Genomic DNA, 12,430 nt, shown 5'->3' with positions numbered 1-12,430 from the left:
CCTGACCTCTAACACAAGCCAATTCTTGGATCGGATCTTTTCGGTGGGCACATCTGGTCACACACATGGGATCATATGGTGGGCTTTGAAGCCCAATCATTATATGAAATACTGTGTGATATTTCAATGTTGCTGGGTGCCTGTTTCCCAGATGAAGCATTCTGAAATTAATAATCAGATATTGTGAGCTTTGTTGCTATTTTGGCTTTATACAAAGGACATGTGACTGAAGGTTTAAATGTTTCTCTTCTCTCCCTCATGGAATTCTCTGCATTTTGTGGCAAGTGAGATTAATTCTTGCAGGAGCCTGAATGCAGGGCCACGTGCACTCACATGATGACATCACAGAGGATGCATTCATGAGCTGAGAACAAGGCACAGTTCAGTGCAGTGACAGCCCACGGGTTTCAGGGACAATGCATGGCGTCTACAACTTGAGGCTACACAAGAAAACAATTGGAATACTATGTGTTAGAAGTCTCTGTCCCATCTGAACAAAACAGTTTGGACAAAGATCTAATGATTGAGTAGCCCAGGTTATGCTGAATGTGTCCCAAATGAATAAACATTATCATTCAGATAAACAATGGGTATGTTGAAGCAAAGCAAATATATGAATATTTACCATTAAACTGTGATTATTTCTAATGTGGAGTGCACTCAGCATATTGGACCTCTGGTGCCATATTTCTAACTAACTTACGGTCAAAGTGTGTGCAGTGTCTGTGTTGTAGATCTTTATGTTGGTCATATGCATCTTCTGTATAGTAGACTGAAGAATATGCTCAAAGTGTCCTTGAAAAATGGTTCAAAAGGTTCAAAAACTTTAAAGGCACATTTAATATCAGTGTATGTATACAGTACACAACCTGAAATTCGTTCTCTTCACAGACATCCACAAAACAAAGAAACCCCATGGAATGAATGATAGAAACATCGAAAACCCAAAGCCCCACATCCTTTCACACAAGCAGCAGAAAAGGCATTGACCCCCCCCCATCCATGCCAGCAGAACCCATCCCACCCCTTTACACCCCACCATGCCAGCAAAGCATAAGCCCCAAAGATTTCTTGATCCAGAGTCCATCAAACCTACAGTCCACAAAGCAGCACTTTGGTATCTCAGACAGGCTCTCTTTCCCAGCGAGGAAGAGAGAGGTCACTTCGGCATTGAGAGCGGAGAGCAGTAGCTGTTCCAATGTCACTGTTCCAATGTTACAATCTTCTGCATTGCTTCTGCAAACCCCCTGTCTTGAGGACCAACAGGCTCTCACTCTCCAGCAGTATTCATACCAGACAGATGAATAAGAAGAAAATGGAAGAAAGTGGATCACATGCATGAAGATGGGAATAGTTCCTTTTGGTAATCTGGTTGATACAGAGATTGTGGCTCAAGCACCTGTTCTTATGCTGTATGGTTCTATGTTTCATGTTTTGTTGCCCAGGCTTAATTTGCCTGAAAAAGAGAGTAATGATACCTCCCCTATTCCCCATGGATTTTTTTCTCCCACTGTGCAGTTGGGTTAAACTTGATAGAAAGGATCTTCTGTCATAAATCCGCAATCTCATCTCCCATATCTGGGAAGAGGAAAATAATCCAACACACCTGAGAGGTGCTGTAATCCTCAATCTTCAATCCTGTAATCTTCAAGGAAGGCCTGCCCGGCTGAGGCAAACACTGTTCTGAATTCTGTCAGTGGAAGAGACCACAGTGGAGGGTTTTGAGAAGCATTCAAAGATGGATCCCCTTGTTGTCAGCCACAGGGAAACTTATTGTTAGAGTCCTCCTCAATTCTGTCCTGTGGCTGAAGAGCCCAACTCTTTTCTCTGTATTTAACTGTTGAAGTTCATTTCCAGAAAACTTACCTTGGAATTACACTAGTTGAAGCTGTTCAACCAATGGTGCCAGCACACCCAAACCACAGTCACCCCAGCCTCAGCTAGTGAACTGCCAAATGAAGAGGATGTTTGCAGATGTATAAGCTCAGAAGCCAGTCTCCTCACCATCCCCATTCATTTATCAATGTTTATGCAAGACAGGCCTTTATGCCCAACTTCACACATTGTGTCACACTACCTCATTCCAATAAATGTGTAGGATAAGACCAAAGAAGAAATCAACACTTTCTCATATTTCAGGAAGCACCCTTCAGTGAAGGCTAAGCAAGTGATGTGATCACCACATCTCCAATGCAATAGTGTGGTTCTTGGCCATCTGGAAAGGGTATTTCCAGATTGGGACTTCAGATCAGAATCAAAATCTGGTATCACCAGCATATTGTCATGAAAATTGTTGACTTTGCGGCTGCAATACATTATAATAGAAAAAAATAACTGTGAATTACAGTAAGCATTTATATTAAATAGTTAAGTTAAATAAGTAGTGCAAAAATAGAAATTAAAAATTAATAGTGTTCATGGGTTCAGTGTCCATTCAGAAGTGGAATTGCAAAGGGGAATAAGCCATTCTTATCTCTAAGCTCCGGAGAGATACCACTAACTCCATCTCCACAAAAACCTCCAATTTCACTGTTAAGTGAATCCATCTCCCAGGACAAATTCCCAGCATTAAGCATCTTCTGCTCTGAAAACAGCCACACTCATTGCTCCTGCAGAACACATAGGACTGTGATGAAAGAAAACCACTCTTCTCCTTGGTGAGTCCCTGAGAAACCAAGTGAAATGCCATTGGAGAATTCCAGGATTCTGTTGCAGTGATGATAAAGACAATATCTCCTACTATTAATATCTTGGTGAGGGAGAGGGGTGCAGTTACCACTGACCAGAAAGTTAATGAGATGGCTACACAAATGCTGTAATCTCAAAAGTAGATGAGATACCTGGTATCCCATGGTCATGCTCACCTTATGATTCCTCAAGGTCTTCTCACCACTTCTAATATACAGGTCTAGTGTATGACAGAATAATCTCCACCTGCCTGGATGAATGCCGCTCTAACATCATCCAAGAAGTTGGATGCCACCCAGAAAATTCAAGACTGTTTGACTAGGATCCTGTCTACCACCCTAGGCATTAATTCCCTCACCAATAGTTCATCATGACTGCAGTGTGGTGCCAGTTGTAGAATAACTTCCCAAGATCCTCCAACAACAGTTCCCCATTCACAATTTCTACCAAGAAATACAAACACAGAGCAGAAGTAGGTTCTCAGCCCCTCAAGCCTGCTCCGCCATTCAATACGATTGTACTTGAACTATACTGGACTCAACCCCTCATCTGTGTCAGATTCCCATAAACATCAGTTGCTTGATCTTTCAAATCTATCTCTACAGTAAATATACCAAATGATCTGGCCTTCACCAACCTTGGAGGCAAAGAATTCCAGCAACCCCTACCCCCTGAGAAAATATCTTTACACAATTCAGTTCTTAATGACTGGTCCCTTATTTTGTAACCATTTCCTTTGTTAATGACTCTTCCACCAGTGAAAACATCTTAATATCTACCCCTGCTTAGGACCCTTGGAGGGAATGGACAGTCAATTTTTCAGGTCAGTAACCCTCATCTAGACTCGTAATGGCTGTCCATTTCCTTCCATAGATGCTCCCTGACCTGCTGAGTTTGTCCAGCTTGTTTGTGCGTTGCTCCAGGTTTCAGCACCTGTAGCTTTTGTATCTCCACTTAGGATTGTACATGTTTGAATAACATCACCCTTACAGGCCCAAACCATCTAACCTCCCATGGCAGGACAACCCTCATATGCCAGGATGTACCCTGCTTGATGTGAGGTTTCATCAATATCCCGCACGAGCGATTGATTGAAAACCTCCCTTTGTTAAAAGCTCCCTTTGCAATGAAGACCAACATGCTTTTTAACTTCTGAACTACTTGTGGCTTTTACTGGTTCACAGTCCAGGATATCCAAATCCCTCTGAGCCTCACTCTCTTGCAGAAGGTGAGCAGCCTGCAGAATATTTGAGAGTGGTTTGTGAGCTGTTTAATTTTAACTGCAATACAGATTTATACCGAAGGGCTGAACTTCAGTGGGATTATACTGTGTCCCGGGCAAATGTTGGAGGGCCCGGCAAATTGGAGAGGCTGTGGGAGAACCTGGACTTTCAGAGGGACTTGACTGTGGAAGGATCAGATAATGAGCAGATAGGTTGTGTACAGAATTTGAAAAGAACTACAGCCTTGCTACTCTGAGAGCTTGAGTTTTGTCCCACAGCTTGGGCTTGCCACCATCTGGCCCCTCCCACAGTCTGTCTACCCCCACACTGGCCCCCTCCCACAGTCTGTCTACACCCACACTGGCCCCCTCACACAGTCTGTCTACACCCACACAGGCCCCTCCCACAGTCTGTCTACACCCACACAGGCCCCTCCCACAGTCTGTCTACAGCCACACTGGCCCCCTCACACAGTCTGTCTACCCCCACACTGGCCCCCTCACACAGTCTGTCTACCCCCACACTGGCCCCCTCACACAGTCTGTCTACACCCACACAGGCCCCTCCCACAGTCTGTCTACACCCACACTGGCCCCCTCACACAGTCTGTCTACACCCACACAGGCCCCTCCCACAGTCTGTCTACCCCCACACAGGCCCCTCCCACAGTCTGTCTACCCCCACACTGGCCCCCTCACACAGTCTGTCTACACCCACACAAGCCCCTCCCACAGTCTGTCTACACCCACACAGGCCCCTCCCACAGTCTGTCTACCTCCACACTGGCCCCCTCCCACAGTCTGTCTACCCCCACACAGGCCCCTCCCACAGTCTGTCTACCCCCACACTGGCCCCCTCCCACAGTCTGTCTACCCCCACACTGGCCCCCTCACACAGTCTACACACACACAGGCCCCTCCCACAGTCTGTCTACCCCCACACAGGCCCCTCCCACAGTCTGTCTACCCCCACACTGGCCCCCTCACACAGTCTGTCTACACCCACACTGGCCCCCTCCCACAGTCTGTCTACACCCACACAAGCCCCTCACACAGTCTGTGTACACCCACACTAGCCCCTCCAACAGTCTGTCTACACCCACAGTTTGTCTATACCCACACTAACACCTCCCACATCCTGTCTATACCCAACTGCCCCGCCCAATCTGTCTACATCCACACTGGTTTCTCCCGCAGTCTGTCTATACCCACACAGGCCCCTCCCGCAGTCTGTCTCCACCCACACTGGTTCCTCCCACAGTCTGTGTACACCTACACTGGTTCCTCCAACAGCCTGTCTATACCCACACTAACACCTCCCACATCCTGTCTACACCCAACGGCCCCGCCCAATCTGTCTACATCCACACTGGTTTCTCCCGCAGTCTGTCTACACCCACACTGGTTCCTCCCACAGTCTGTCTCCACCCACACAGGCCCCTCCCACAGTCTGTGTACACCCACACTAGCCCCTCCAACAGTCTGTCTACACCCACAGTTTGTCTATACCCACACTAACTCCTCCCACATCCTGTCTATACCCAACTGCCCCGCCCAGTCTGTCTACATCCACACTGGCCCCTCCTGCAGTCTGTCTACACCCACACTGGTTTCTCCCGCAGTCTGTCTACACCCACAGTTTGTCTATACCCACACTAACACCTCCCACACAGGCCCCTCCCACAGTCTGTGTACACCCACACTAGCCCCTCCAACAGTCTGTCTACACCCACAGTTTGTCTATACCCACACTAACACCTCCTACATCCTGTCTACACCCAACGGCCCCACCCAGTCTGTCTACATCCACACTGGTTTCTCCCGCGGTCTGTCTACACCCACACTGGTTCCTCCCACAGTCTGTCTCCAGCCACACTGGTTCCTCCCGCAGTCTGTCTCCACCCACAATGGCCCCTCCCGCAGTCTGTGTACACCTACACTGGCCCCTCCAACAGTCTGTCTACACCCACACTGGCCCCCTCGCACAGTCTGTCTACACCCACACTGGCCCCCTCACACAGTCTGTCTACACTCACACTGGCCCCTCCCACAGTCTGTCTACACCCACACAGGCCCCTCCCACAGTCTGTCTACACCCACACTGGCCCCCTCACACAGTCTGTCTACCCCCACACTGGCCCCCTCACACAGTCTGTCTACACCCACACAGGCCCCTCCCACAGTCTGTCTACACCCACACTGGCCCCCTCACACAGTCTGTCTACACCCACACAGGCCCCTCCCACAGTCTGTCTCCAGCCACACTGGTTCCTCCCGCAGTCTGTCTCCACCCACAATGGCCCCTCCCGCAGTCTGTGTACACCTACACTGGCCCCTCCAACAGTCTGTCTACACCCACACTGGCCCCCTCGCACAGTCTGTCTACACCCACACTGGCCCCCTCACACAGTCTGTCTACACCCACACAGGCCCCTCCCACAGTCTGTCTACCCCCACACTGGCCCCCTCACACAGTCTACACCCACACAGGCCCCTCCCACAGTCTGTCTACCCCCACACAGGCCCCTCCCACAGTCTGTCTATCCCCACACTGGCCCCCTCACACAGTCTGTCTACACCCACACAGGCCCCTCCCACAGTCTGTTTACCCCCACACAGGCCCCTCCCACAGTCTGTCTACCCCCACACTGGCCCCCTCACACAGTCTGTCTACACCCACACAAGCCCCTCCCACAGTCTGTCTATCCCCACACCGGCCCCTCACACAGTCTGTGTACACCTACACTAGCCCCTCCAACAGTCTGTCTACACCCACAGTTTGTCTATACCCACACTAACACCTCCCACATCCTGTCTATGCCCAACTGCCCCGCCCAATCTGTCTACATCCACACTGGTTTCTCCCGCAGTCTGTCTATACCCACACAGGCCCCTCCCACAGTCTGTCTACACCCACGCTGGTTTCTCCCGCAGTCTGTCTCCACCCACACTGGTTCCTCCCACAGTCTGTGTACACCTACACTGGTTCCTCCAACAGCCTGTCTATACCCACACTAACACCTCCCACATCCTGTCTACACCCAACGGCCCCGCCCAATCTGTCTACATCCACACTGGTTTCTCCCGCAGTCTGTCTACACCCACACTGGTTCCTCCCACAGTCTGTCTCCACCCACACAGGCCCCTCCCACAGTCTGTGTACACCCACACTAGCCCCTCCAACAGTCTGTCTACACCCACAGTTTGTCTATACCCACACTAACACCTCCCACATCCTGTCTATACCCAACTGCCCCGCCCAGTCTGTCTACATCCACACTGGCCCCTCCTGCAGTCTGTCTACACCCACAGTTTGTCTATACCCACACTAACACCTCCCACATCCTGTCTACACCCAATGGCCCCACCCAGTCTGTCTACATCCACACTGGTTTCTCCCGCGGTCTGTCTACACCCACACTGGTTCCTCCCACAGTCTGTCTCCAGCCACACTGGTTCCTCCCGCAGTCTGTCTCCACCCACAATGGCCCCTCCCGCAGTCTGTGTACACCTACACTGGCCCCTCCAACAGTCTGTCTACACCCACACTGGCCCCCTCCCACAGTCTGTCTACACCCACACTGGCCCCCTCACACAGTCTGTCTACACCCACATAGGCCCCTCCCACAGTCTGTCTACACCCACACAGGCCCCTCCCACAGTCTGTCTACCCCCACACTGGCCCCCTCACACAGTCTGTCTACACCCACACAGGCCCCTCACACAGTCTGTGTACACCCACACTAGCCCCTCCAACAGTCTGTCTACACCCAACGGCCCCGCCCAATCTGTCTACATCCACACTGGTTTCTCCCGCAGTCTGTCTACACCCACATTGGTTTCTCCCGCAGTCTGTCTCCACCCACACTGGTTCCTCCCGCAGTCTGTGTACACCTACACTGGTTCCTCCAACAGCCTGTCTATACCCACACTAACACCTCCCACATCCTGTCTACACCCACATTGGTTCCTCCCACAGTCTGTCTCCACCCACACAGGCCCCTCCCACAGTCTGTGTACACCCACACTAGCCCCTCCAACAGTCTGTCTACACCCACAGTTTGTCTATACCCACACTAACACCTCCCACATCCTGTCTATACCCAACTGCCCCGCCCAGTCTGTCTACACCCACACTGGTTTCTCCCACAGTCTGTCTATACGCACACTGGCCCCTCCCACAGTCTGTCTGCATCCACACTGGTTCCTCCCGCAGTCTGTCTCCACGTACACTGGTTCCTCCTGCAGTCTGTGTACACCTACACTGGTTTCTCCCACAGTCTGTCTACATCCACACTGGTTTCTCCCGCAGTCTGTCTCCACCCACACTGGCCCCTCCCACAGTCTGTCTAAACCCACAGTGGCCCCTCCCGCAGTCTGTGTACACCTACACTGGCCCCTCCAACAGTGTCTCCACCCACACAGGCCCCTCCCACAGTCTGTGTACACCCACACTAGCCCCTCCAACAGTCTGTCTACACCCACAGTTTGTCTATACCCACACTAACACCTCCCACATCCTGTCTACACCCAACTGCCCCACCCAGTCTGTCTCCACCCACACTGGTTCCTCCCGCAGTCTGTCTACACCCACACTGGTTCCTCCCACAGTCTGTGTACACCCACACTAGCCCCTCCAACAGTCTGTCTCCACCCACACTGGTTCCTCCCGCAGTCTGTCTCCACCCACACTTATTCCTCCCGCAGTCTGTCTACACCCACACTGGTTCCTCCCACAGTCTGTGTACACCCACACTAGCCCCTCCAACAGTCTGTCTCCACCCACACTGGTTCCTCCCGCAGTCTGTCTCCACCCACACTGGTTCCTCACGCAGTCTGTCTACATCCGCACTGGTTTCTCCCGCAGTCTGTCTCCACCCACACTGGTTCCTCCCACAGTCTGTCTCCACCCACACTGGCCCCTCCCACAGTGTGCTGCACTCACAATGACCCCACCCAAATCCTAGCTCCACCGATAACCTGGCCTTCTCATGTTGGCTCCACCCATATTGGCAGATTTTTGGTCATGAACTTAACCTCTGAACCAATTGATGAATCGTCTCAGCCTACATAGATTGTGACTTCCCCCAGCATTTTGTGCATTTTGCTCAAGAATTACTTATGTTTGTTTCAAGATTCCAAGATTGAAGATTCGTTTATTTCTCACATGTACATTGAAATATACAGTGAAATGCATCATTTGCATTCATAACTATCACACCCAAGGATGTGCTGGTGGCAGCCCACATGTTTGGCCTCAGACTCAGGCACCAGCATACTAGCCCACAATGCTCAGCAGAGCAATGCAGAACACAGGCAACAAAGCAACGAAAGCAAAGCAACCCCATTCCTCCATCTCACCCATGCACATATGCAGTCTTCCAACCCTATGGAAGGCCACCTTCTTCAATCTCGGGCTTGGATTTGGACTCTGATGTGCAAAAATTAAGCCTTGGTCTACCCTGCTGACATGCAGACCTGGAGTTCTGCTCAATGGTCCTTGTCTTCTGATTCGACCATCGGCCTTGATTCTCGACCAGGACCTGCTGATATTAAACACTAGGACTTGAACTCTGGACTTGCTGATGGCATGACCAGAAACACTAGGCCTCGAACTCTGTAGGAGGTACAGCTGCTACCTTGCTGAACCAGACACCTTTGGTTGAACCTAACCTCCAGTGCTGTCTGTGTGGAGAAACCCAATGGTTAGGCTGCATCTGTGGAGGCCAGTGGGCCATGGCTGACAAGAGAACTCAAAGATAGCATAAAGGAAAAAAGATAGCATATAATATGCTATCTACTGTGAACTATAGTGGATGGAATATAGCGTAGGGAAGTGTATGGTCATGCACTTTGATAGCAGGAATAAAGACGTAAGCTATTTTCTAAACAGGGAGAAAATTCAAAAATCAGAGGTGAAAAGTGACTTGTGCAGGATTCCCTAAAGGTTAACTTGCAGGTTGAGTCGGTGGCAAATGCAATGTTATCATTCATTTCAAGAGGGCTAGAATATAAGAGCAAGGATGTGATGCTGAGGCTTTATAAGGCATTGGTCAGACCATACTTGAGGTATTGTAAGCAATTATGGGCTCACTATCTATAAAAGATGTGTTAGCATTGCAGAGAGTCCCGAGGAGGTTCACGACAATGTTCCAGGAATGAAAAGGTTAACATATGAGGAGCGTTTGATAGCTTTGAGACTGTACTTGCTGGAGGGGGGGGGGGGGGGGTAGGCAGTACTCTCATTGAAACCAATCAAATATTGAAAGGCCTAGACAGAGTGGACATGGAGAGGATGTTTCCTACAGTGGGGGACAACCTCACAATAGAGAGACCTCCATTTAGAACAGAGATGAGGAGGAATTTCTTTAACTAGAGGGTAGTAAATCTGCAGAATTCATTGTCACAGACAGATGTGGAGGCCAAGTCATTGGGTATATTTAAAGCAGAGGTTGATAGGTTCTTGATTAGCTAGGGTGTCAAAGGTTTACAGGGAGAAGACAGGAGAATGGGGTTGAGAGGGATAATACATTAGCTATGATGGACCGGTGGAGCAGACTTGATGCGATGAATGGCCTAATTCTGTTCCTATGTCTTATGGCCTTATGCTCAATGTCTCAGATGAAGGATCTTAACCTGAAGCATCAACACTCAAGGGCCTTTGGCAGAGCCCTGAATCTGTGCCTCCATGTCCGAATCTGAGTTACTGGAAGCTGGAAGCCAAATAGTTTGGACTGGTTTGGGGGTTAGAGGATGGAGGATATTTTGTTTTCTTTGTTTTACTGATTATTGAGCTCTATCTTACTGTATTGTGTTCTGTGCTGAACATTGTAGGCATGTTGACAATTTGCTACATTGGTGTCAGACTGTGTGGTAACACTCGCGTGGTGCCCCCAGCACACTCTTGGTTGTTAGCTCAGATGATGTCTTTCACAGAATGTGTTGATCTACTGATGTTTTTTTTATGATTTAATTTTTATTGAATTCTTTTACCAATTTTCCCTGGACCCTTGAGTCAGTGTTGAAATTATGTAAATCATAGGTTACAAAACATAAAATTATCCATAAAATAAAAACAAACATGGTAGAAATAAATATCAATGTAATAACCATGTGTGTCTATTTAGACCTGTAATAACCTAAAAGACTACCTTTCAGCAATATGCTTCACCACTTATTCCCCCCCCCCCCAGGAAGCCTAAATATTTGCCCCATTTTTGTGTATAAATGTCCAATCTATCAAACTGTTTGTAAGACATGCGTTCAAAAGCTGCCACTTTGGCTATTTCTGTGGCTCACTCCTGAAATGATGCTATGTGGAGGAGCTAGCTCCACTACTGCTGAATATGTACAATGAGGCTATAGAGCAGGGTAATTTACCCCCTACTTTATCACAAGCGCTAATTACATTGATTCTGAAAGAGGGTAAAGACCTGTGTGAATGTAAGAATTATAGACCAATTTCCCTTCCAATAGATGTGAAAATTTTATCAAAGATCCTTGCAAACCATTTAGACACAGTAACAACATGATTTATACATAGTGATCAGGTGGGATTTATCAGGGGCCGCAGCTCATCTGATAACATAAGGCGTCTTGTGAATATTATGTGGTTGGTGGCTGATAATCCTATAGCGGCTATTTCATTCGATGCTGAAAAAGCATTTGATCAGGTGGAATGGGGCTATCTGTTTAAGATTCTTCAATTTTTGGGATTTGGACCCATCTTTTTAAAATGGATTAGACTGTTATATAATAACCCTGAAGCAGTGGTTCAAAATAGTGGTTACATTTCACCTTACTTCTTTCTCACTTTCCCCAATGTTGTTCTGTATAGCTTTGGAGCCCCTGGCAACAGCTATCACAGAGAATGAGAACTTTATAGGGGCACCTATGGGAGGACAGGTTCATAAACTGATGCTTTATGTGGATGATATTTTACTATTTGTGTCAGGCCCTAGTTGGTCGGTGCCATGTCTTGATGTTTTGATAAATAAACTTGAATCTTGAATCTTGAGTTTATTTCCTTCCACAGATGCTGTCTGACTCATTGAGTTCCACCAGCATCTGCAAGTCTCTGGTGTCTCTGTCTGTGTGGAGCTCACACGCTCTTCATGAGACTGCACATGTTTCCCTGTCTGCTTCAATTTCTTCCCAAGGACATTTGTTTTGCTAGTTGGCCATTGTAAATTTTCCATAGTGTGCAGGGAGAGGAAGAATCGGGGAATTGATAGGAATGTGGGCAGAATAAAGTGGGATTAGTCAAAACGGGTGCTTAAAGGTTGGCACAGATTTGATGGGCCAAAGATCAAAAGAAATATTCACAGTAAATTTATTGTCAAAGTACAAATATGTCACTATATACAACCCCAAGATTTATTTTCTTGTGGGCATTCACATTAAGTACAAGAAGCAAATAGAATCATCAAAACAGGATGGATGAACAATCAATGTGGAAAAGAAAACAAACTGTACATATACAAAAAGAAGAAAAAATAATAAATAAATAAATAAGAAATA

This window comes from Hypanus sabinus, chromosome 23 (genome assembly GCF_030144855.1).
Source record: "Hypanus sabinus isolate sHypSab1 chromosome 23, sHypSab1.hap1, whole genome shotgun sequence".
NCBI classification, from domain to species: Eukaryota; Metazoa; Chordata; class Chondrichthyes; order Myliobatiformes; family Dasyatidae; genus Hypanus; species Hypanus sabinus.
Note: the sequence above shows the minus strand (reverse complement) of the source record.